At 32.0% G+C, this 27,455-nt stretch overlaps 1 long non-coding RNA gene across 2 annotated transcripts; it reads right to left on the reverse strand.

The window, feature by feature from the left end:
* Positions 1-7,862: 7,862 nt before the first annotated feature.
* Positions 7,863-13,774, reverse strand: LOC148616089 (uncharacterized). 2 transcript variants are annotated; one of them, XR_015922108.1, is made up of 3 exons: positions 13,500-13,774; positions 8,848-9,163; positions 7,863-8,304 (listed from the first exon to the last, which is right to left on the reverse strand). It is a non-coding gene; the product is annotated as an uncharacterized LOC148616089 (long non-coding RNA). The 2 variants fall into 2 exon arrangements; XR_015922107.1 differs by lacking the exon at positions 13,500-13,774 and adding an exon at positions 10,053-10,645.
* Positions 13,775-27,455: the final 13,681 nt, after the last annotated feature.

The raw sequence follows: 27,455 nt of genomic DNA on the forward strand, positions 1-27,455 counted from the left end.
AAAAGTCAGATCCGGGGTAGTCCAAAGAGGACAGGAAAACTATGACACGTTGAACAGAGCAGTTTTCATAGCACAGATGGAAACACCGTAATGATTCACGAGTTCATGATGACGACCATAAAACTTTTGATGACTTGTAGCAGTATAATTCTCTTCCAGAAGCCTATTTGATAGAATTCTAGCGCGATACAAAAAAGTCTGCGTGGTTCCGGCAACCTTTAGCATAACGTACGAGTTATGATATGTACACTCCATGCGGATGTGCTAAAGGGATGCCACAGATGACAAGAAAGATGACAATTCTGAATGAAGTCATCACGTTTGTCGTAAAGTGTGGTCAATAGTATTTCCCCTTACCATCGATTTCTAAGTGTAGGTAAAGATATGAGGCCGACTTCACAGTGTCTGTAGCATTTTTATTTCAAGTTCTTTTGGGTAGATGCGATGTATCAAATCTCCAAAATTCGGATTGTTTAAAGATAATACGTCATCTATATAGCGGAAACTGAGATTAAATGATCTAGCTAAACGTTGTTCTTTCTTTTGAATAAGATAAGCCATAAAATAAGCCTAATAAGATTAAAGGAAAAGGTCAGCAAGTAGAGGAACATAATTTGTTCCATTTTGGATACCGACCGTTTGTTGAAAAACGCATCCACCACACTGGACAGATATGTTGTCGATAAAAATAAATCCAGCACGTTGACAACATCTTCTTCGGTATATTTTTAAAATTGCTTATAAAAAGAATTAACAATTCCAGCCTTTTGTAAACATCTTCCTCTGTATATTTGGAAGGTGATTCGGAATTATGTTTTACAAAGTATGATGCATCTCTACTAAGAACTATATATTTGTATCTAGATGTACCATCTTTTTTTTGAAAAAAACAACGATGTATGTTTTTAAGTGGTGATGTTAACTGAGTATGAGGAATAGAAGTATACAGTGTTGAAAAATCACAGGTTTTAATGCTATTATATTCTGATGTAAGTCTTGAACTGATTGTCGCCAAAAGATCTTTTGAATTTTTCAGAATCCACATTGAATTAATACCGCTACGGGAGTAACAAGTGTGGAAGGACTGCAGACCCTCTTTGACAGCTGTGAGTAGAGTTAAAGGGTTTGAAAGAGATTTGGTGGTACATTTTGCAGATCTAGCTATGTAATGTTGTTTTTATTGATTCTTTTGGGGTTTGTCTTTGCAAACTGATGTAGCATTGGCATTCATTGACATACTTAAAACTTCATTCGTTTCAAAATAAAAACCTCACGGCCTTTAACCACTCTGACAAAGAATCAATGTCTTCTTGTTCTCGTTTTATCCATTTTCGTACGTAGTCCTCCTTTAAGAACTTTAAAGTTATAATTCCAACATGTACAGCTTATCGAAATTTGCAATATATATATATATATATGTAATGTATTACGAGAGAGTCCATTTTTTTTTTATCAAATTTTAAGTTTGTTATGTGGAAGTGTTTTGTACCCCAAAAGTTTTATATCCTTAAATAAAGTATGGCTTCCAAACGCAAGATAGAACAGTAAGTCTTTTAAAGTAAAATCCATATCTGATCTACTATAGCCTGTAGACATTATCTTTAAAACTGAGTAAAACTTACACTGATGGGTCTTAATTAGTAAGGAGTCTTGAAAGCGGTTAAGATCTGCATTTGGCAATCCCAACAATATACGTCTGATTTTAAGAATGAACATTATATTTAAGTTTCTAATAAACGGAAAAGAAACCACATTTTTCACACTCTCTTATGATTACCGCTATAACCTTGGTTCCATTGATTAATCTTTTAAGCCTAAAGAATTACCAGAAGAAGTTAAAACAGACTCGTATTTTACCTATGTTTTTCGGGTACAGTGGTGAGTGAATATGTTTGGTTGCCAAGTGAATTGGCATGAACAATTTTTGGAATCAGAAAGTCAATTAAATGTGTTTTGTTGTGAAGATCTTTGACTGTGAACATGGATTTTCATTGGATTTAAAAAAAAAACAGGTGATCGAAGAAATTCTATGGCATCACGATTCGATGAGAATAATATTTATCCAATTGGAAATACCTCTTCTTCCTATTTTCTTTTAGCGTATGTCCTGACATATTTCTCAATTTTTTCAATAAAAATCTGATATTGTGTTGCCATTAGATATACTTTGGTTCATTATTTTTTAACCTTAAAAAAATGAATTAGGTAGTACAATACTGTAAGCTCTTATTAGTTGAAATTTAAGCTGTTTTGAAGCAGTCTGCACAGCAATTTTTAGTGTTTTGTCATAACAACGTGCATATTTTTGAAATCCTTGGTGTGTGGAGGTTCAATTCATTTATAAGTGATATAGTGATTATTGTTGTTAACTTCAGTAGCCATGGTAACATACTGAAATATATATTACTGATTTTTAGTACAAATCAGGGGTGCCTTTTAAAATCTAACAGCCAAATATTATGTTTTATAAAATATCAGGCACTTTGACACTACAAAAGATGAAAGCATGCTTGGAGTAGGTGGGAAAAGGGTAAAAATAATAAGAGCTTTTAGTTACTTTATGTTCTTTGTTCTGTATGTCTGTTTTCCATGTCTGGTCTTTGTCCATGGATTGCATTCTTTTGATTACCGCTATAGCATTGGTTCCCTTGATTACTCTTAATTACATTAAAAGTCTCTTCATACCTTTTAAACCTGTGTTTGGATGCAAACACATAGATCGTCCAGTAAAGCTACCAGTAAACTCACGATGTCATGTTTATCCAAGACATCAACTTGAATTTTGCCAACCTTAGTGGCCATTTTCTTTAAATTGTGGTTTTATGAAAATGTTTAAACGCTTGTGTCCTCAGCGTAATCTGGTCTGCTCTTTGTGGAAGTTTTACACAATTAAATACTTTAAATAATTTTATAGAATTTTTTTTAATTGATTAGATTTTTTTCAAAACTTAGATTTAAATGCAACAGTTTAAAGAAATCGCAAGGACATCGTTACGTTCAGTGGTAATAGTATAGTAATTATAATCATAGCAAATTTAAAGTTGTGCTTGTAAACTAGTAGAAAGGACTCCCTATGTTCCTCAAAAAATCTTTTTTGAAAAATTTTCTTTTTACAGTGTATCTACCCGAAACAGATGTTTTTTTTCTGTACAGTAAAGATGTCATACTCGCGTGTAGGGGAAAACGATACGAAAAAAAAACGTACCAAAAATTTGAATGGTTGAAAAACCGTATAACTTGTTATGTTAGAATAAAAGGTCTGCCAATGCCGATAAATATGAGTTCTAAATGATGACGGGGAAAATTGATTTGATTATAAAAAAACAAATATTAGTGTACATGATCTAAACTGCAACTATACCTGTATATAAGCAGATAAATATTTTTTTTCTGTAAGTACAATGATCTTGAAAAAATATGTTTTCGGTATATTTTGCGAATGTCCGGAAACTTACACATTTATGTAATAAATGTATATAGCTGTTCAGAAAAGCGCCTTCAGTTAACTTATTTATTCATAATGTGGCATTTTATATCCTGTATTTTGTATCATTAAACCAAGATATATTATCGTTTCACATCATTTATTTTATCATACTACAATCTCAATGACAGATATTCTTTCTAGTCTAGCCTTTTTACACTTTTCTATTATATTGTATGTTATAATCAGTATCAATATCTCCTGACCAATTAGAGGAACATCTACGAAAAAAAAAATAAAGTGATTCTTACTTTGAACACCATTTTGTTAATTAACCTATTTTTTTCAGACCCTCAAGATACTAATCCGATACAAAAATCGATTAAAATGCAATATGTACGATATTTCTGTCAATGTCTACAAGATTTATCCAGAGCCAAACTGTACTCGATTCGTCATCTCTGGGGAAAATATGTATACTATATAGTTTGCAATCGAGTTAAGAACGTTAACCACAGAGGCACACATTACGGCAGCAATGATATATAAGATCGCTAACAATATTCGACACCTGTTATCAATTCAAGTAAGTAACAGGGTCAGGACCATCAATGGAAATAATTTAAATGGTCCAATACTGAGTTGGAAATCTTAGCCAATTAATATATATCTAGCACATTAGTTGATCAAAGTCATTGACCGTCTCTTTTTAACGCTATGCATATCGATTAGATCAATTGATTTAAAATAAATTACACAAGCAAATGGACTGTGTAGTCATCATAATGAACATGTCAGAATGAGCGGAAAGTTTACATTTTGAAAATGGCTAATTATTTAGAAAAATGATTCAAATATTCTAGCAAAATTTTGTACATAGTTTATACACGAAGTTGCGTGTATATCTGATTATTTTCCATGGATATTGAAAGTTTCAATAGTTACACAATAGTAACTGCAATATTATCATTTTGATATGTTTGGAAATCTTTTTGACAAACATTTATCGAACAATAAATATGAGAATGTAGTGCAAATCGAAATAGAACAAGAAAGAGGAGAAATGTTATTAAAACTGTAAGTAAGAAAAAAACTAGACTGCAGTGAGTCCAAAATAAACATCAGCATTTCATGTTCCCTGCAAAGACAGAAATTACACCGTGCTCACTGCAAAGCTTGATTGTTGACAGGGTATGTAAGCCTTAACTTGTTTGAATTAATATACATTATGTTGATAAATGAATGTGTATTGTTTTTATCTTTTTCTGGTTTACATGTACAATTCTTATTCACTTGATTTTTTCTGAAATTAAATTTAAAATTTTAAATAAACAGTTCTGAAAACCTATTTCAAACTTAAACGGTAAATGTTTCAAAAACGTTACCAAAACATTTTGAAAAAAAATCAAAATGGTTTAAAAAACGAATTGAAAATTAGTACCAAAAAACTCTACATAAAATATTTCGAAAAAGGTTCGTGCTTCCGAGGTTCTTTCATTATGCAACATTGCTTTAATACTACCGAGGTAAGTTATATGAACAGAACATAGTTACAACAATAACGTTATAATGCAAGATTGTAACAATATGTTAATGAACTTAAGGAGCGTTCTCGTGCTTTTATGAATAGACATCTCTCTGGTAACTATTATCACCCGCTTGTAAAGTGGGGGTATATTGATATAGGGCTGTCCGTCCGTCCTCCTGCTAACTCGCCTTATACCGGTGAATGCGTTTGAATGAAACTTTCATAGAACATTTATTACATTTTTTCATTGCACGCCTCTTATTTTAGATTTTTATCCGATTCATTTGGGGGTTTCATATAGTAAATTACGAATTTTATCATTTCTGATTATGGGGGACAAGGGGACATTTCTTATCAGTTTCTGCTTCTAAACTTATGTAGATGAAATTGAATGAAACAGGTCTGTCACAGAATCGTTATTACATATTTCTTTTATGCACCTCCGTTTTTAGATTTTGTCCAAAACGAATATGGAGGTCATAATGTGCATGCTATCGAACTGGGGAGTGGGGGTGATAAAATTGTGGGATGGCTCACATTTTTCTAGTTTTTTCTTTTGTCAAAATATTTTGAAAGGAAGCAACGTACGTTGATTTAGCCTTTAAAAATGTAGGAGTCGGAGTATGGAAGGTTGTCGTTTCAGCAGAGAAATCCCGATAAGGATTCGTTTTCTATACACGTTCGAATGTTTTATGAATTTGAAACAAAACATATGTTGTAATATTTCATGTGAAGGAAACTTGTTTTCAAATGTTACTTCAAATGAAAGTATACCATTCCAGAAAGTTCGACACAAGCAAGCTTGTATAAGGTGTAGTGGGAGGCGATAGATAAACAAGGAAAAGTATATAATAGGACGTTGCAATATACTAAAACTTGTTATGATATTTCTGTTAGGATTAATTCGAAGCAAATCTGAATATGATAACTGAATACAAAAAAAATATTATCAGATTTTTTTCTTCTCGATCAAGAATCGCTACATATCAGCTACAACGACTGTGTTAAGTACTTAAAAAGTTTAACTTGCAAAAAGAATCAATATGCAAAAACAGGATTGATAGAAAAAAAAGCTGTTACCCGACAAATTATTCAGAAGGTAAATAATGCATTGAAATAATGCATTTGTTTTGTTCTTTTTTATTAAATGTTTAGAATAAATTAGAGAATTGCAATTTAACAATTATTCTATATAATCTTTTGTCTAGCGGTAGGAAAAACTCAATGGAATGCATTTTCATTTTTTTTTGTCAAAGAGATAAAACTTTGGTTTTAACATCCTGTTATAGTTTCAGCTCAAATACTCATACTTGAAGGCCTCATATTACCTGTCATTCTATGATAGACTCAGGGAGAAATCAAGGTATACAGAATTTCACCAAATTTGTACCAAATATTACCTAAATGAAGCAAAGCTTGAGTAACATTTCATTTTTTATTTTTCTCAATAATAAGAGGCTAAAATGAGGACCATCTCAAAGTCCCCTTTTTTGGCACCTGAAATTCATCAAAATTCCTCAAAATCACAAAATTTCGACACCATATTGAAATGCTCCTGATGAAAAGCAAGGTAATTAATGGTTATAACTATATAAATGTATGAAATATATGTCTGAAGAAAAATATAACTAATTTAAGTTACACTTTAAGGGAAATAACTCTTGACGGAGGATGCATTTTCCAAATTGAAAAAAAAACTACCAAATAGTGCCAATCTTCAAACAAAAATAAAAACACAGAATGGATGCCTCGTTTTCCTTCTCAATAGTTTCTAATAAAAGATTTAGACTTACTTTTTACATTATATCAAGGTTTTATTCGTGTTCTAAGGATTAAGTACTTTTTCGTAAAATAAAAAAAAAACAAACAAAAAAGCAAAACATCACTGAAAAAAGAGCTATCTCCCTTGAAAAGCATATCTTATATAAGTTGCAGGGTTTTTTTTTTAATATAAGTGCTCATTTACAGTTTTTTTTTCATTTTATTTCCATTCAATACGACAATCCAAATAAGTTAAAATATTTAAATTGAATGAAAACAGGGGGAGGGGTTGTTACATGTACTCCCATACACATGGATAAATTTCAGTTTCTACTAAATGCATAACAAGGACATTTGGATTGAAAATAGCATCTTGTGAAAATAACACCACGAGATTTTATTTCTGTCTTGTTGATAACTGCTCTTAACTTCAGTGAAATGAGGTCTTCTCTCTTTCAAAGAGTAGACAATTTGAATAGTTTAAAAATGTATTGAAAACATAAGTTTTCACATATATCTTAATTTAAAACTACTTTTCAAGAAATTAGCAAATCTTTCAGGCTAAAATACAACAAACAGGAAAATATAGTAACTTACATGAATGTAAATGATATTTTTTGTATGTACGCCTTTTTTTATTTTATTTTTTTATCAATAATCTCATACATGTTCATATTGTACATGCATTATATATGGTCTGCATCAATCAAAAAGGTTCACAGTTGAAATAATGTTTTTCCCATTTATAGTAGAGAAACTCTCATTATGAAAATTATTTAGTTCTTTTAGTTGATGTAAAATCATACTCCTATTACATTTATTACAGACAATACTACAGACTAGTAATACTTTAAGAAAAGCTCAAACTTATTGGTGGAAATGCGAAATGAAACATTCGAATATAACGACGAACTTGTGGAAACTTCATTAATTCCGTTTGTTAGTTTTCTGAGGAGTAGCGAATGGACCAACAGACCGAATGATCAATATTATGTATACTCATGCTTTTCAAAACTGGAGGGAGGAGAAAAAATAATAAAACAGACCTACATTGTCCGTAATACAGCCTGTTGTGGATGTATTATTTACATTCTAAATATCCATTTTTAAAACTGGTTTTGCAAATTTGGATAAATACACAAATATCAATTTTTAAAACTGTTTACAATTTGATTTTAATTTTCTTTCAAGTCACTCATACAAATTCACAGTTAACATATTTTAGTCACATAATGTACAGTGTGGTATGCTAGTTCACAAATCTCACTTGGTTCTTCATTTTTCTTGGTTTTTATAGACAATTCCACTCTGTTTGTTTTGGACTTTACTGGAAGTCTCCATCATAAGGACAATAAGCTAAGAGACTCTTCACTTACTGCACAAAAAATCCAATCATTTGGGCAAAATGTATGTCTCCCACACTAATCACAGCAATTGATAATTTGTAATAAATATTTTCACAGAATTTGCTAACAACCAGAAGTTGTTCATGTATATCTATGAGCAACTAAACATCCATTTTCAGTAATATATTTCTCTTGAGATGTGCATTTCATACATGTAGCTGCATTTCACATGGTTCTTTTAAAAGCTGAAAAGTACAGACCAAATAATAATCTATGCAAATAATTTCACTTGTAAGCAACCTTACTGAAAAAAAAAACAACATATCGCTCTTTAAATGAATACTGCTATTTAGTTTATAATATAGAAAATACTGTTTTAATACATCTGATATTTTTAAGCGGTCTTGGACACAAATACCCAGGTTTTTCAGTCTAATATGGACCATTTCTTCTGTGTTTTGTACATTTTACTGCATCACATTGATATACATGTACATATTTACTATTAGTACGCTGACATTAAATGAACATTAACTGCTAGCTATTGTTAACACTGAGATTCAATTTTTATATGCATGAGAAGGGTGTAGCATAATGCCCATTTTGCTGTAAATTTACATTTGTCTTTTTCGGGCAAGTCCAAGGCATACTGTTGTTGTTTGAATTCTTGCACCCCTCAAAGTAGACCTATATTGACATTTTCTCTCATTTGTTTTTATCATTTATGGTTGATATGCCACAGATTATCATAATCATATTGTATAATTAGAACCGAAAAAGATACAAACCTATGGTTTAAGTCCTGAAAATGAAATAAGTCAAGTCGACTTATCTTGAACTATTGTAGAATTTTAAATCAAGGGCGGATTTATGCGTGGTGGGCGTACCCCTCATGCCTACACGAGTGTGGCAGTTTTTGATCCCTCGCTGAAACACACCAGAACAATATAAAATTAGTAGTCATGCACTGCTTCTCTGCCTAGCCTGTGCTATATGAGAGATTGAATTATGAATGGTTGGCAGGGAAACAGTATAATGCAGGCTGTTGCTACTGTCTGGTCAAGCACCAGGCAAGGTCAACTTGAATGGTCAAACATTCTCTTCCTGAAATGCATGAAAAAATGGTGGATAATAAATTACAATCAACAAACACTAGATAGAAATTGACATTATTCAAGTGACAGGTGAATATGAAAAGCTAGCTATCAATTTCAATATACCTTGAAAACACAGGCCACCATTTCAGACAGCATTGCTCTCTATGTATTACCACTCTGGTGTGGTAATGGGGTGTGTGCTCTAATATTATACTTTCTAGCCAACATGGGATGACCATGTAGAAAATAATTTGCTACATTGTATCTAGCTAAGACTTTGAAAATTATACCTTTTTAAATTGTAATTTATAAAGGTGCACCTGGTCTATGCTCCCAGTTTTTAGTGGAGTCCGAGTTGCTCATTTACTTTTGTTACATTGTAAGTATGATTTTAGTTACTTTATGTTCTTTGTTGTGTATGTCTGTTTTCCATGTCTGGTCTTTGTCCCTGGATTGCATTCATTTGATTACCGCTATAACCTTGGTTCCCTTGATTACTCTTATAGAGGATGATGTCCCCATAATGGTACTCAATAGCAATAGAATCAGATACAGAATACAATATCCAGTGGACATAATGTCATTCACTTTCGTACCTGGCTCCATGGAACGTACTGCTCTGAAAAGCTGCAAAATCATAGCTACTGAACATTTTTTTTTATATTTAGTAATTTGAACGGTCACAACTAGTAAATATAAAAAAAATAATCAATGAGCAACCTATATGGCTACATGTCTGCATCTAGGGACTGAAGCAATTTCATCTTACAAACTTTTACCAGATTGTGTAAAACTGTAAAAGGCATACATTTTTTAAAAATTTCAATTTACTCTACTTCATGTTCTTACAAATTATATCTGCCTTACAGTATACATGTATTTATAATTTTACTTACCAGAATCAACTTGTACAATATGCCAGTGTTTGCACAATTTCTTCCCTGGTCTGATTTTTCCTTCTGACAGTGCACTTGATGCAGAATAGTCTTATAGAGTAATAATACATTGTCCTCCAAAGCAGACTTTTTATGTTTATGGCTGATCTTAAAACCAAAAACATCTCTGTTGGAAACAATTTTACTCTTTTGTAAAAAGTATACTGGGGTACCCCCATTTCGTTGGTCATAATAATGTTTCCGATCGAGTTACCGATTTGACTTGTTTTGATAGTTTGTTGGGGTTAAACGCCCGAGTAGCAATATTTCAGCTATATTCAGGCGATGAACATGAAGTCGATGATAAAATAAACATGAAATGATGATGAAATGAAAAATGGGATGGGACACAAGGATAATGGGGTCGAAAAATTTTAATTGCCACTGACAATAGGTAGAGGTGGGTAGGGTAGGGCACTTTAGCCTCCTGTGGCGGAGCCCTACGGTTCCTAATCCGGGAGAATACCACAGTAGGGTTCTTTAACGTGCGAGGAACATGGCATCTTTCCCAACACGGTGCACCACTATGGTTTGCAGTCAGGTTTTCCGTATTATAGCCTGACAACCCCAGCATGTAACACACCAGGGGTACCCCATTCCACCCATTCTGTAGGCAGAGCGCCCTAGCCCCCGGCTAGGGTTCTGAGCACTATTGAGTCGCCTTTTACGACAAGCTTAGCGCTGCTGCAGGCCTATTCTTTTGCCACCCGGACCTGCAATTGGGCGTTGACGCTAATATTATTTATAAAAATAAAATTCGGACATTCTACTCTTTACACTTCTGTTAACTATGTTTTGTGCATGTCTTTATTTAATTACTACACCATTGACTGAAAATCAAATGTCAATCACCCGCCATTATTGTTGTCGTACCCCGAATCCGTGCATTTCCGGTTCAGAGATTAAATAAGTATGGGGAGCCATATGGGATACAATACATTTCCACTAAATAAATAGAAATATGCTAGTACTGTATTTATTGAAAGAAAAAAATATAAAGTACTGAACACAAATAACTATATGGAATTTTTTTTTAATTTTAAAAGAGAAATAAATATATTTAGGAATAAACACTTTGTTTATTAAAGTCTCACCACATACATTCATATACAACATGATAACAATAAGAGATAAAACATACAAATTAAAATGCATGAGCCATTCTGAAAAGAATCATGAGAGACTATTGAGAACATAGTAATTTCTTCTCAGTTAAATACTATGGCAGGTTTTGGCAACTAAGCTACATACATTTTCAATGTTAAATAAAAATATAAATTTGTGTTCATCAGACAATGACAAAAAAAAATCATTATAACTAATAATATGTAAAAATAGTGACTGTCTTAGATCATCATACAACGACCAGTTTCAATCTTTGAAGGTGCTACACCACATCTTAATTTTGCAACTGCAGGTATATTTTCCAACAAATATTGTTCAGCAAAATATGAAAATTTAAACAATTTATATGTTCTTAATTTATCACCTTGGCTTTATTGACTCATTTTGTTACACCAGTCAGTTTTATATTTGTCAAACTTTGTTTCCTCTAATTGACATATGGTACTCTTATCAAGTATATTTACTTCTATATTATAAAATTGTTCCTTATCTTAAAATTTTAACATTATCACAACTTGGTAACTCCAGTTTTTAATTCTACAACTGTCTTTTTTAATAGACCACTTAAAAACTGTATAATTAATTCTATTTACATCCATTTTACAACATCTAGACCAGTGTCTAAAAACGTTAACCGATTGTCGAAACTATGAGGGTTTCCAACCTATATCACCAGCTACTGCATCATTAGGGGTGTATTTTCCAACCTCCATATAAAATCTCATGGCTCGGTTCTGAACTACTGAAATACAGGAGAACTCTTTCGTGCCCCAAATTGCTGAGCCATAATTAATTACTGACCAAACTAAAGTGTCAATAAGTTTAATGAAAATATTGTGTTGGAAACCGCCATAAGTTTCACAAGTAAACCTAGTGCTTGACTGGCAGATTTAGCCACTGCTTTGGCCATTACATTATAATCTAAAAATTCATTATTTAAAACCAGTCCCAAATATTAATAACTTGATACATATTCTATATGTTCACCATTGATCAGGAAAGTACATTCAGATCTTTGAATTGATTGATTTCTAAATTGAATCATTTTGGATTCATTAAAATTAATATTCAAGCAATTATTATTACACCATACACTTAAAACATCTAGCAGTTCTTGCATATCTTCTCCATTTTCTGACATGAGAATTTAGTCATCTGCATATAACAAAATAGCAGCCTTTTGACCATCAATATCTATACCAATATCTAATTATGTTACATCAGTAATTAAAGTATTAATGAAATTATTAAACATTACAGTTGACAAAACACAACCCTGCTTCAAACCAGTCTTTACATGAAACCAATCAGTGGTATTTCCATTTAAACGAAGGCAACACTCTGCATTTGTATAAATGGCTTTCAATGCAAACATAAACTTAGTACTTAAACCCAAATCGTTTAATTTATTAAACAATAATGGTCTATCTATGGAATCACATGCCTTTTTGAAATCTATAAATGAAACAAAAGTTGACAATTTACATTTCTTTCTAGTTTCAATAATTGGTGTTAAAGTGGACACATGATCAATTATACTCCTTCTTTTAACAAAACCATTCATCATTGATTATCTCCCCTTTTTCTAGCCATTTTACCAATTTATTATTCAAAACACTACAATAAAGTTTGTATGCACATGGTGCTAAAGTAATACTCTATATGACAATGGACTTCTTGGATCTGAGCTAAGACATTTAAGAATAGGAGTAATAATACCTTTTTTTGAATTTTACCAGTTATAAAACACAAATCAAACAATTTTGTTAAGATATTAATAACTGTATATTTTTTTTTCACATAATTCAGGTTGAATTAAATTTATAAACTATTGAATATGTATTTGATATACCATTTTTGTGCAACTTATTTTTCATTTGAAATAATTCTAACTTAGAAAATTAAATCATTTATACATTTGAACAACTTTAATAAAATCAACATCTGTAAAGAAAAAGTGTTAGATATTGTTTAACTATTAACTTCCATTGGATTTTTATAGCAGAATGCTTGTAAGATGAGGGAAAATAAGTTTGATATTTTAATTTGTCAATTCCTCAAAAAATGTTTATTTTGTGTTACTCTGGCTTTCCATAGTTAATTCGTATTTTGGTCACATGATTGTTGTTTAGGAAGCTTTGCAAATGGAAGAAGATAATCAATATCGGTTGATTGGTTTCATGCTTATTTTCTACATTTATAAAAGGGATTAAATAATATGGCATACAACGGTTTTGGAAAAGTTGGAAATACTCTATGTTGAGCTTATAACTTGTAAATTACCTGGAATACCGACAATCTGATATGTGTTGTTGTTTTCATGAAATAGGCCAGGTTCAGTGTCGGCAACCTCTGAACTCTGACCCAAGCACGTGTAATCAGTTCCGTACAAAAAGGGATATTAATAATATATCGGAACAAGGTGTACAACGGAAAAAGGGTACAGCAGTATACATGTAAGAATAGGATTTCTGGTATAATTACATGTGCATGGACTGAGAATTATTTACACTTTCTTAAGTATTTTATAGTGTCTGTCCGACATATAGATATTATTTTCTGCTCTCTAACACATGAAACAGATGGACAAGATCCAAAAGATGAACAAAACTTCTTAGTGTAATGGGGCTGCCATTTTGCAATGAACTGTTTTACCTCACAATTGAAGAGTGGTTACCTAAAAGGGTACCAATGGGGGAAATGGTTTATTTCATATGTTTAATGGAGTTTAATCGTAATTTCTCAGCATAACATAAATAAATTACTAGGTATAGCTTTTATAAAATAATTATATACATTCATGACCAGCGGTGATTGTTACAAACAAGTATTTCCATTGGAAATAATTTGCTACATATTTATTGCAACGTAAATTCAGGGCTAATTCAACAGTCATTTATTTCTAAACCGGCGAAAACCCGAATATGTCAACTGGCACATATAGAGTGAAAAAGTTGATTTCCAAAAACAATGCGTCCATTCTATGCTTCCGTAACTGTTGGTGCGGATTTTAAAGCTCTGGAAGTGGAATCTTCACTTTCAGTTTTGACAACCGACCCCAATCCGTACCCAGGGGTGATCTCTAGTACTTCTCTCTGAGTTCGTGTTTTGACTAACCAACATAACTTAAATTTTCTTGTTCTAATGAATTTACAATAAATAAACAATAAATTACCATCAGAATAGGCCAAATAAGGTATTGCATCTAATCAGTGGTTTTCAATTCCTTTGAAAAATCAAGTTTTTTTTTCAAATTTTGGTAACGCTCTATTGAAAGGTTTCCAAACCTCTAAAGCCGTTTGATTATATTTTCAAATAAGTATTTCCAAAGAATCTTCAATTAAGAAACTTGTTTGTTTATGATAATAAGATAAAAAATTCATATAATCGTTAAAAACAGAGAAAGTAATCGCTAACACAATTATGGCAATTGGCGCACTAGCGTACACTGCAGGATGGTTTGATTTTCCTATTTTACTGTAAATTCAATAGAACATAAAAATGTGTATTACTAAGGTTCTCCTTACAAATGATGATATATGTTAACAGCAAAAGGATCAATGTCTGAAACACAGTCAAAATGACAACAAACACTTTTTTCTGCTATTTATAAAATGATAACCCATTAACTTTGATGAATTAGAAACCTCCTAGTTTACCCGTTATTTAAAATAATCAATTAATTAGTTTTTTTTAAACATTTAACCATATTTTCAAATAATGACATCATTTTGTCACTACTAACCTTAGGTTTTACTTTGACTTTTCATTTTCTTTCAGTTTTAATTAATCCAATTGACATGTTTTCGTCATTACTCTGTTCATATTCATTAGCTGTTAAATCAGTTTCAGTGGTTTTATCATGCATATCATTTGACAGATCTTGTTGTAACAAATGCTTATGTTTTAACTTAGCATTCAAGTCCATATTTGGGATATTAAATTCGGAATCAGACAGATCGGATATATTTGTCTAAATCTTTTAGCAACTTTTAATAAAGGTTCATTTTCAGAGTCGTTAATATTATTACCGCTTTCACTTTCACTTTCAATTTGCTCTGTGAAATAACAATCTGAGTAGCTCTCATTGGGCGATTGAATTGATCTTTCGGGATTTCTCATTCAGCAATTTTAGCTGGAAGGATATTTTCAGGATGAGTTTTAGTAGTTCACCCATCTAACTGATTTTTAATAACAAAAGAGACGGGTCCAGTTTTTTTTCAATTATTCTATAACACTGTTGCCAATTTGTTTGTAATTTGTTTTGTTTGCGATGACACTTTAGATACACTGGATCTCCAACTTCAAATTTAATTTCTTTTGCGTTTTTATAAGCATATTGAGCCTGCTGCTTTTTAGCTTTCTTAAATCCTTATGAACCATTGAAAAAGATTTATGCTGTTCCTGTAAAGCGATCTGTTGTTTCTCTTCCCCTACACACGTTTGTCGGGGCTATAAGATATTGTCCAACGGCAATATGGGATCCCTACCATTTAAGAAATAGTATGGCGACAATTGTGTGGACTAATTAACATTGAACCTAATAGTAGATAACGTTTGATTTAAATATAAATCCCAAGTTTCCATATTATCCTGAATCTTTTTAGATAAAACATCATTTAAAGTTATGTGAAATCTTTCCACTTTAGCATTACTTTGAGGATGGTAATAAGCTGTTGTTTAATGATGAATATTAAAAATATCTATAACTTCTTTAATGAGTCGGCTGGTGTTTTCACTGTCATTATCTGATAAAATAGCCAAAGGACATAAAAAATCTAGGGAATATTTCTTCAATTAACAAATGTGCTATATTTATGGACTCTATTTTAACAGCAAATGCTTCTGCTCAACAACTGTACAAACACATGAAACTGATTATATATCTATTCCTGACAATGTAGTTGGATAAGGACCTGACAAATCTAAACCTATTTGAGCAAATGAAAACGGTGGAATATCTGTATCTTGTAATGGTGGTTTTACTTTCATAGCACTTCTCATTTGACAAAATAAACATTTGGAGATATATTCATAAAAGTCTTTATACAAATTTTCCCAATAATACTTTAGTGTTATACTATTTAACACTTTGACTATACCCATGTGTCCATCCATATCATAATATTGATACATAACTGCGTAACACAACTATTTAGGTATATACAGAAGTGTAATTGGTTCATCGTCAGCGTAAGAGATATAGTATAGCAAATCATTAATTATCATAATTTATTGTTTATAGTTTTGATATCTTTTTGGTTATTCAATTTATCAATAATTTCTGTTTTATCTTTATCTTCTTTTTGTTCTTTTATCAAATCAAAAACTTCAAATGTTCCGGGGATTACTGTTACTGTATCTTTATCCGCAGGTAATTTATATTTAGTACAATGTTTAGGATCAAAATTATTAGAGTTTAGAGTATTAATTTCAAGTGTTTTATCACTAATTTCAACCTGTATTTCACTTTTTCATTTGTTTCTTCATCGTCACTGGGAAGAGATCGAGATAGCAAATCAGCACATGTATTTTCAATACCAGCAAAGTACTCAATTTTAAAATTATATCCAGCGATACTTAATGCCCACATTTGTACACGTTTATTTTGCATTTGACTTTCTAACAGATATTGCAATGGTTTATGGTGGTCTGTTTAAATTATGAATTCTGTGCCATTTTGATCTTAAATAGTTTAACTATAGAATACTGCAAAAGCTTCCTTTTCTATTATTGGCCACTTTCTTTGACTCTGCCTTAATCTATGAGAAAAAAAAAAAATTGTTCTTTCTGTGGTTTTTACACCGTAAATTTTCTGTTCATTTTCATCAGATGGCTATGTTAAACAAGCACCAATCCAAGTGGTGTCACTAGTGTTACAATACAATGTATAAGGTTTAGAGGTATCTGGATATGTCAAAAATGGTACAATTGCTAAACTTTCTTTTAAATATTCAAATGATTTTTGACATCAAGGAGTCCAATTAAATTTGGCATATTTTTTAGTTAATTCTATTGTTGGTTCCGCAATTTTTTAAATTATTTGGAATAAACCCTCTGTAAAAAAATGTACCAATGAAAGAGCGATTTTCTTTTACAGTTGTTGGTGATTTTAAAGCTTTTTGCCTTAATTTTATCGGGGTCAGCACTTATGCCATGTTGATTGATATTAAATCCTAAATATGTTGTCTCCTTTAGAAGAATTCCACACTTTTTAAGTTTAAACTTTGTTGTCTTAGTCTATCAAAAATAATTTGAGTGTGTTTTAAATGCTCTTCAAAGGTTGAGCTAAATACCAAAATGTCGTGCAAATAAGCGATTGCAAAATCTTCGAAACCTTCTAAATCAATACTCATAAGTTCAGTAAATACTGCAGGAGCATTAGTTAATCCAAAAGGCATGCAGTTAAATTCCAATAGACATTTATGACGTGTGAATGCGTGTTTTTTCTCGATCTTTCTCGTCCATAGCGAGCTGCCAGTATCCATATTTTAAATAATAATTACTGAAGAATTCTGCTTCACCTAATAATGTTAATATATCCTCAATATGAGCCAAAGGATTAGATTTGTTTTTGTTATTTGATTTAACCGTCTATAATCAATACAAAATCTTGTTGAACCATCTTTCTTCTTAATTAGTACAATAGGGGTGACCAAGGTGAATGTGATCGCCTAATTATTTTTGCATCTAACATTTCCGTTACTGCTTTATTAACTATTTGTCGCTGTTATAAAGGCGTTCGGCATGGTTTTAATCTAATCGGCGGGTGGTCTTCGGTGTGTATTTTTATTTAAATGTTTCAGTCGTACCCACTTGTGTATCTTTTTCAGCCAAAATATATTTTTTTACAACAATTTTCTCTATATGAGGTCTACATTCTTCTGAGACATTTATTCCTTTTAAATTAATTTCATTAGTTGTCTATTTTGTTAATGTTGTTTATTGAAACAATATCCTGTTGTAAAATGGGTTCAATGCGACCTATAATGCACTCTATTTTTCAAATGAAAGTTTTCTTTGTATTGTTAACAAACATTAAAGGAAATTTTGTGAATTTATCCAATTGTATTACCGAATTGCTTAACATTAGACTTGGTTCAGTACTGACATACCTGATTCAATTTATGATATTTGATATACTTTATCCTTATTAATTTGAGGATCTTCCTTAACAAAAGCAAAACATGTTTTGGCAATTTGTGGTTTTAAAATAATATTTGATCGTAATCTGGCAATTGTGGTTATTCTTACATTTTCTTCTAACGGTACATAAATATCTAGAATTCTCACGCTTATTAAATCTTTATAAATTTGTACACCGTTAGCTACCATCCAATCTCGTACAAGTATGACATTTTTGTTAATTCCATCAGCAACACAGAAGAAATGTGTCAACCTTTCATTTTTAATCTTGAAACTTAAGTTCACGAAACCTAAAACTTTAAGAGGAGAGTTGGTGAGAGATTGTAAATTTATTCTTCTTTTACTTAATTTTGGAGGATTTTCAAAACTTCATAAACCCGTTTATGTTATAGGCTTATCTCCGCACATGTGTCCACAAGGCTACGGTACTTTCTATTTTCAATTTGTATTAAACAAGAATTTGGGCTGCCAGCTAAATTAATTTTAACATCGGGTAAGTTTTCATCTTGACACTCACTATCGGTTTCAACATTGTGAGAGCGTGTTAGTTTTCCTGCTGGAAGGTGTTTCTTTTTTACGTATTGATTCTTACAAAATCTTATGTGGCCAGGTTGATTACATTTCCAACAGATGATTGGCTTAGTATTTATCTTAAATTTGGGTTTGGATTTTCTTTTACACTTAAATTCACTTCCCTTAGGTTCCTACATTCTCGTGAATAATGTCTTTTCCTTTTACAATTATAGCAGGTGACATGGTTTTTATCTTTATCAATTTCCATTGGTTCATGATTAACTTGATTAAAATTTTGCCTTCGTGGTCCGGATCTAAATTCAAAACGTTTTTTTTTAAAATTTTGTTCCGCCATTGCCGATGTTGTTGCGGCTGCAAATTTACTGGATTATGGCGCATAACTTTCATTTTAAAATAATCATGCATAAAACCATCAATAAAGTATCTTACAAATTGACGTTTAACTGCCTGTAAACCACCTGGTTGACCTACATAAGCTTTTGCAGCTAAAGTTAAAAGACGCTCACCGTATATTTGCACGCTTCATTCGCGCTTTTGCTTAACAGTTCTTAATATAGTAAAAGCATGTTGCCAATCAGTGATTTCCGCAAAGCGCGTGGCTGTGGTTAATTCTGCTTCAACATCTTCCCACGTAGCTTTTCCGATAGTCCAAAAGAAATCTTTGCGAAAAGGAGCTTACACAACCCTTAGCAGTTTGGAAAGCAACAAGCTTTACTCTGTCCTCAGGGACATTAACTAGATAAGCATATTTTTCAACATTCCGTATCCATTCTTTGTATTTGGATGGAGTTCCTTTAAACGGAGGTATGATCTGTGCAATACCCTGAGTGCTTAATGCATTGGACAAGCTATGCATCTGTGTTGCCAGAAAAACAGTAACTACATTTTCAGCAGCCGTTTCGAACTCAAGAAAAATACTAAAAAGTCCCTTACCTTAGTACTGCTATGTGGTCTGTTTTTCCCTCCGTTCTATGAACGCTACCTCCGGTTCGTCGGAATTCATTTACAAAATGTAAATTATCCTGGTCACGGCACGAAATTAAATATGTGACGTAGTGTAAATAAATTAAGATAAAGTAAAACGATTTATTGACACATCAAGTCGTAGCACGATATACAAAGATAGTTAAAACAATCAAAGCAAGAGGAAGAAATAGCTAGGATTATAAGAATCTGCCCTGATACTCAATTGTCTTTCGTATTTGTAAAACCTTTTTCATTAGTTACATTCTGGATCGTATAGTGAATGTCTATATGAGTTCATCAGTCACATTCTTCTTAGAAGTAACACTCATTTTATTAAATGATTAGTAACTTAACATAAAGAGAATAGAGTGAGGATATAGATATAAGTATTAACTGAATGTTTAGAATCAAACACAGGTAACTGTTGTTGATGGTCTCTGTTACATAACAGAATGTAGAGATGTCCAAATAACTAATGATGATAACCATTATATTACACTAAATACTAAGTTAGCCAACATACTTTCTTAATAAACTGTATATAAACATATGTTATTGTTATTCAGCTGCTTCTATTCCATGCTTTAAATAATACAATTGCAATATATATTGCAACTTTATATGTACAAAATTTCATATTTTTACAAACAATTAAGACCAATAATTGTAAAATATTATGAGTACAATTATCCAAAACACATATCTTCATTTTCACTGTACTATTTGCAAAAAAAAAAAAAAAAAAAAAAAAAAAAAAAAATTACGCACAAGTTGTAGAAATGCTGCTGAAGATAGTTGTCATGTAACGTCCCATTACAGTTAATGAAATTAAATAAATAAAATATTTTTTTGGCCTGGCCTTAATTTTGCTAGGCCGGACGACGACATAGATTGGTATGGCATGGATATTTCCTTAGCCTGTCTTGGTTCGAACATGTACATTCTTGATCTTTTCCAGCTGTTGAAAATGGGAACTATTAACTGGAAAAAGTACCTAGCAATATGTTCGTACTTAAGACACTAAATGTTGTGTTGTGTACTTTCTACACATGCTACTAAAAATGCAAGGCTATCAACCGTGTAAAGAAATACTGGTCCAATTAAGTGTTCAAAGTAATATAGAATTCCATAAGATCACACAGCTTAAATAATAGTCAACTAACTTGTATTTGATAAACAGGTTAGAGATCCCTTAAACTTATTTCAGTCATTAGATAAAACCAAGCTAGGCTATCAAATTATCCAGGCCATGTTTGTTCAATAGTTGCCCTGACCAAGCCAAAATTGAGGACGCCAACAGTTTGTACAGCCCTAACATTGCGAAGCTATTGAGGCAAGGCAATATTTAAGGATATTCTCGATCTGATGTATTAGCGCAGCTAAACTTCTAGAAACATGCTAATATCATAACAAAATAATTTCTGCAACCATTTACTTAAACTATAGATCAGCTAGATATTTTATCGGGTTCTTCTTCTTCTTTTGATCTAGTATTTTCAACAGCTTGAATGTCGTTTATTGCGTTAAATCCTAAAATAAAACACTGAAAATAAGCTGTGTTAAAACTTAAAAAAAAACTTAGATCAAAATAACTAAAAAAATAAAAAATAAACGAACAAACAAAAATATATTAGCGACGGCTAACTAGTAATACCCCGCTTTTTTTGGCAAATAAGAAGTATGAGACGTACGAGTAAGAATACGCATTCCAATAATTCAGTGTACCCATATGAAGTTTTGTGTAAAATATCAAGATTTACAAAACCTGAAAATTCTGATAATTTCCTTTATGCACCACCAAATTACATTCAGTCGATCGGTCAATATGAAGATGAACGAGGAACATAAATAGGACAGACACTGTACAGGTCATCATGCAAAGGCCATATACCCAATATCTAAGTTTTTCCTCAGATAGAAGCTGACAAATATGTTACTGAAAAATGTGTTTCGGATTGACAGGATGACAAGTGATGCCATGATGGAACGACAGATTGACGTATACAGAGAAAGCAGTTTAAGCCTTCGACTATGAAAACTACGAAACTACGAAACTATAAATCGGAATTAATTGTTTTGCTCTTTACTTGGTCTAAGAGGCGGGATATTCTTTCGTGCGTTAGAATTTTTGTGGTATCGACCTATTAATTTATTGATTTTTCGATACTCACTGTTTTGATCAACACGTGCGGCTATGTTTCTCGAATTATAAGTGACAACTGATTTGCTTAATTGGATTTCCCGTCTGTTGACGACGGAGTAAATTTCTCTTTCTTCATTTACATTGGGCGACTCTAAAATTATAACACATAGACCAATTAGCTTTGAGCAAGAATTTTACAGCAATGTAACTCATAATCTTCTATTATAAAATATCAAATTAAGGTTTTAATTTAGTGTTCTTTAGTGTAGGTCCGTGAATGATTGGAATCATAAACCCAAAGAAGAATATTAGGAATATTTATATGTTCACGGAATTAAAGTTATTCAAAACAGAAGGTTGGAAGGAATAATGCTCAGATGCTTTTGTGTCATATTGTAATAACACCCATTAAAAAGGACAAGATTTATTCAAATAAAACGGTTCATTGGAATGGGTTGAAATTATCAAAACCTCCAAAAAATCTCTTGATATAGACTGAATAACTTCGAAATTATATGTTTATACTGGAATAGAGTAATACATCAATTATGTTACATGTATACAAAAATTGTCAATGCAATTCTTCAAACATACCAGGAATCAGTTCATCCCCCTCTTTCAAAATGGTCACATGGACACAATTTGCAACTGTTGCCCTTTAACTCAGTATTAATTAAATTAAAAGATAACCACCCAATTACTTGCAGATAGACTAAACCTGATAATTGTTTGTTTGTTTGTTTGTTTGGGTTTAACGTCCGAGCAGCAATATTTCATCTATATTCAGACGATGAACATGAAGTGGATGATAAAATGAACATGAAATGATGATGAAATGAAAAAGGGATGGGACACAAGGACAATGGGGTCGACAAATTTTGACTGCCACTGGAAATAGGGAGAGGTGGGTAGGGTCGGGCAATTTAGCCTCCTGTGGCGGAGCACTATGGTTCCTACTCCGGGAGAATACCACAGTAGGGTTCTTTAACGTGCGTGGAACGTGGCATCTTTCCCAACACGGTGCACCACTATGGTTTGCGGTCAGGTTTTCCGTATTATAGCCTGACAAGTCTAGCATGTAGCACACCAGGGGTACCCCATTCCACTACCTGGGGCACACATCCCTGCTCTGTGGATAGAGCGCCCTAGCCCCCGTCTAGGGTTCTGAGCACTATTTAGTCGCCTTTTACGACAAGCTTATTCTTTTAACACCCGGACCCGCACGGGGCTGATAAAAGATAACAAATAATAGATACTTCGAATGACAATTTTGCCACAAAGAAAATTATATTGAAACCATAAAACATAAACAATGTATTGGGTAAATAAAATAGATTAAATAAATCATTGTTCGTTACACTTTAAATGAACAAAAAATAACAAGCCAGTTGTATATGTTGAATACTTACAAGATTCATAAATTTAGTTGCCTAATCAAATTAGTTAATTCTATTTCTTTGTTTTTGTTTTTTAATTTGCTGTTAGGAAAATTCGGAACCAAATTAAATTGATGAAAGAAGAACCACCACCACGTCAACACTGGATGAATATTGGGGGAAAAGAAATCAACTTAATATTAAAAGTCATAATACCAAACTTAAATTATGACTTTTTATGAGCAACTCGGCGGGTGTTTCTAGAAAAAAAATAGAAAAGCAGGGCACGCTTACCCTACCGGTGCACCTGGTCCATGCTCCTAGTTTTTAGTGGAGTCCGAGTTGCTGATTTACTTTTGTTACTTTGTATGTATGATTTTAGTTACTTTATGTTCTTTGTTGTGTATGTCGGTTTTCCATGTCTGGTCTTTGTCCCTGGATTACATTCTTTTGATTACCGCTATAACCTTGCTTCCCTTCATTACTCTTAAAACATTTAAAAATTATATTGTCAACATCATTACTAGGGTTTAATAGGATAGTTATTATCATACATGTTATACAATGACAGTTAAATGAATAACGTTTTAGAAACCACGTTGCCTTCATTTATCATTCATTTTGTTTGTAAATGTGCAAGATTGTTAAGTTCATTTACATCTAAATAACAAATATACATCTTAAAGAGTTATGAACATCATAATAATATTGTACAAGTGAGTTTTACGTGAACTACTTTGTTATTATTTCTGGTATGTTGCATTGACTAAAGTTACCGTATAAGAACAAAAACACGATTTTGTTTTGGTAATTGTATTGTAATGTCATTTATCAATATAATTTAAGACACAAAGTGGCGCAAAAAAAGTATAAAAAAAACAAAACAAAACAAAACAAAAACAAAAACAAAAAACAAAAAAACAAAAAAAACAACGCGCAACACAACACAACGCAAACAAAGAACATGTTCACAATTCTCCAAACAAATAACAGATGACAACTAACCTTCTGCAGCTATTTCCATATCTTCAAATTTTATCCTACAAAGTATATAATGACATTATAATAGGTTTTTTGAAACGGCAATATTGGTTTATTATGCATTGTTTAAAAATGGTTGATTGACCGAGATTACAAACAGGAGAAAAATGCTTTCCAAAGGAATTCTTATTGTCAACTTCATATTGAAAAATGTCCTAGAAACATTAATTACATGATTTCGTAAATCCATATGTAAGATCATTTAATTCTTACTCGGGTCCCATCAAAGGAGAGAATGGCGCGGATAAAGTTGCATCCATTGTATCCTCTGTGTGCAGATAGTCAACATTACTAATTTTAAGCTGAGCCTAATCGAGCTACATGTACATACATAGAATATTCTTTAACAGCGAGTTGATTATGGCATTTTTCACACTGAGGGAAATAACTTTTCATTTTTGTTAAAATGAGATGTAAGAATATACATTATTTAAGAGCTGAAGATGTTGATTATGTTTCTCCTAAACTTTCCTTCATAGTGACGCCTTTTGACGCCCTTTTGTAAAACGTCTCCTTTTTTCTACGGCTTGTAGAGGGCTTAAACTATAGATTTTCCGACAATGTATTGCTTAATTTGAATTAAAAGCCTTACAAAAAAATGACAATTTTTGGCAGAGTTGGTGACCAAAACAAAAATCCTGCGGGGGTCCTAGAGGGAGAATGTGCACCATCTGTTTAGGGGTACGAAGGGGCGAATGTCTTCCCGCTGACAGGAAATTCTGAACGTCTGACAGTTTTGTTAAATAGCCAAATAACTAAGGATTTGTTCAATAGCTATATTGTATAGATTTAGGCTGTTTCTGACCATACCATTTAACTAATACCAATTTCCAGTGAAAAAAATCATCAAAATGTATTTTTCTTCCTCTTTGTGTCCCTATTGTCTCTCAATGAACAAATTTCCACAACCTTCTTTCTAAGGACACTTTGCCATTTTCATACTTAAACCAAGTTTGAACTTTATACGACTAAATTTGAAAAAAAAATTAGAAGATTTTGACTGTTATGTTTGAATCACTTGTGTAAAATAATGATAAAATGCCAAATCGCATAAAGAAAGGTTAATTTTGCAAACAGAAAATAATATCATTACAATTTTTTTCAGCATCTATTTTATGCGTCATGATAGTTACGCGAAATCAATTGTAGATATATCATGATCCTGAATGTACATTAAGCTAGAAAATTGTTTGCAATATACAAATTCCACAAGTTATAAAAGATTTTTTTTGTCTCTTATTCCTTTAGTTCGTTTGACAGCTTGACGTCACACCGTGGCCGTCGACCAATGAGATATTATAAACAATGCGACACAATCGTAAATTTACCAATCGTTCGTTTGTATACCAAATAATCAGCCGCATATATATATATATATATATATATATATATATATATATATATATATATATATATATATATATATATATATATATATATATATATAAACGTCTCAGAATGTGACGACTCTATTCACTACACTGCTCCATCGGATAAAATTGAGAGAGGGAAGATATGTAAACGTATAGAAAGGACTGAAAAATTCCCAACGATGTTAGAACTGTCAAATTTGCGATGCAAAGTTTTGGTCGTTCCCTCCGCGGGACTCGAATTCGTACCGCTGTGACATCTGTGGCAACACCGCCTGCACAAAATCCATATATATATATATATATATATAAAACATCGTGGTATTTTTAATAATATCTTTTTATCTTAAACAAGGGAAAGTTCCAAGTCCCCGCGTAGAATTCACAAAATTGTTGTGGCCTTGACCTTTGACATACTGACCTCAGACAACACATTGATGGTACTAAGGATGTTTATTTTTGTAGGTATTTCGTTCAGAACGATGCACATGGACAATTTAAACTTTATCTTAAACCCAAATTCGCCATATACCAAAATCCACCGTAGGGGAAGTTCGACCAGTCGGTGACTTTAACCTTCAATTTGAATTCGCCGCCTTTGAAACTTTGAAGTTACAATATCGTATTTTCTCGCGTGAATAACCAATTATTCACGCCCGGATATAATAGTATCCATACCGTATTCATTTTGTAAATTATTTAAGATTCCAGATAAGGTCAGCCCGCCGTTTATTAATACAATCATTAGAGCTTTTTCTCAAGATAAGTACGACCAATGTTTTCCGGTAGAAATTCCCGGCCGACTGAACTTCCCCTACTACAAACTTCATATCATTGATCAAAACTGAACAAATTTGGCAGCTAATGCAGCTTTAAAAAAAGTAATGGACGTTTTGTCCCCAATAAGCCTGTTAAATATGGACGGAACAGTCGCATAATTCATAACAGCAGTAAATGGATGTAAAACAATATGTTCTTTCCATTGCTAATGATATAGTTTGATCATTTTTTTACTATTCACTTTAGTCCATTTATTCAACATGTAGATAGGTAACTTGCTTTCCCATTCACCAAAAGAAACAAATACATTTAAAAATGATACAAAAAATAACTGAACACAAAAGTTGCAAAGAAAAAGAGAACGAATAAATGTATAATAAAATTTTAAAACCATGCTATTTCAGAGTCATTATTGATATTGTATAAATTATCAAAGCTGGAGTAAGCAGTTATTACATGGACTTGAAAAAACAATCAATTTAATTGGGGACTGAATGGAAGAAATAATGTTTCATTAGACATCAGACAGTGTGGTCTGAATTACCTATGGCCATGCAACAATCTTTTGTTCATTTGCAAATCGATTAGTGGAGACATATCCATATCCAAAATAAAAGATGAGGATGCCAAGGTCACATTATATTTGGACTTTATATATCAGAAAAAAACTTTCGGTTTTAATAGTGCAATAAATGTAGAATACAAACGGGAAAATGGAAAGATTTGAAAGTATGAAACAAAATAACAGAAACTTTGACTAGGATATCTACGATAACGGGACAAAGACGACGAAACATCATAAACATCGCAAATTTATGAAAACAAGGCACCGACTGAACTGAAAATATGACTTGTTACCTTAAATTTGTTTTATTCGGTTATC

This window comes from Perna viridis, chromosome 5 (genome assembly GCF_037379345.1).
Source record: "Perna viridis isolate PV_CMFRI_1.1 ecotype Kerala chromosome 5, ASM3737934v1, whole genome shotgun sequence".
NCBI classification, from domain to species: Eukaryota; Metazoa; Mollusca; class Bivalvia; order Mytilida; family Mytilidae; genus Perna; species Perna viridis.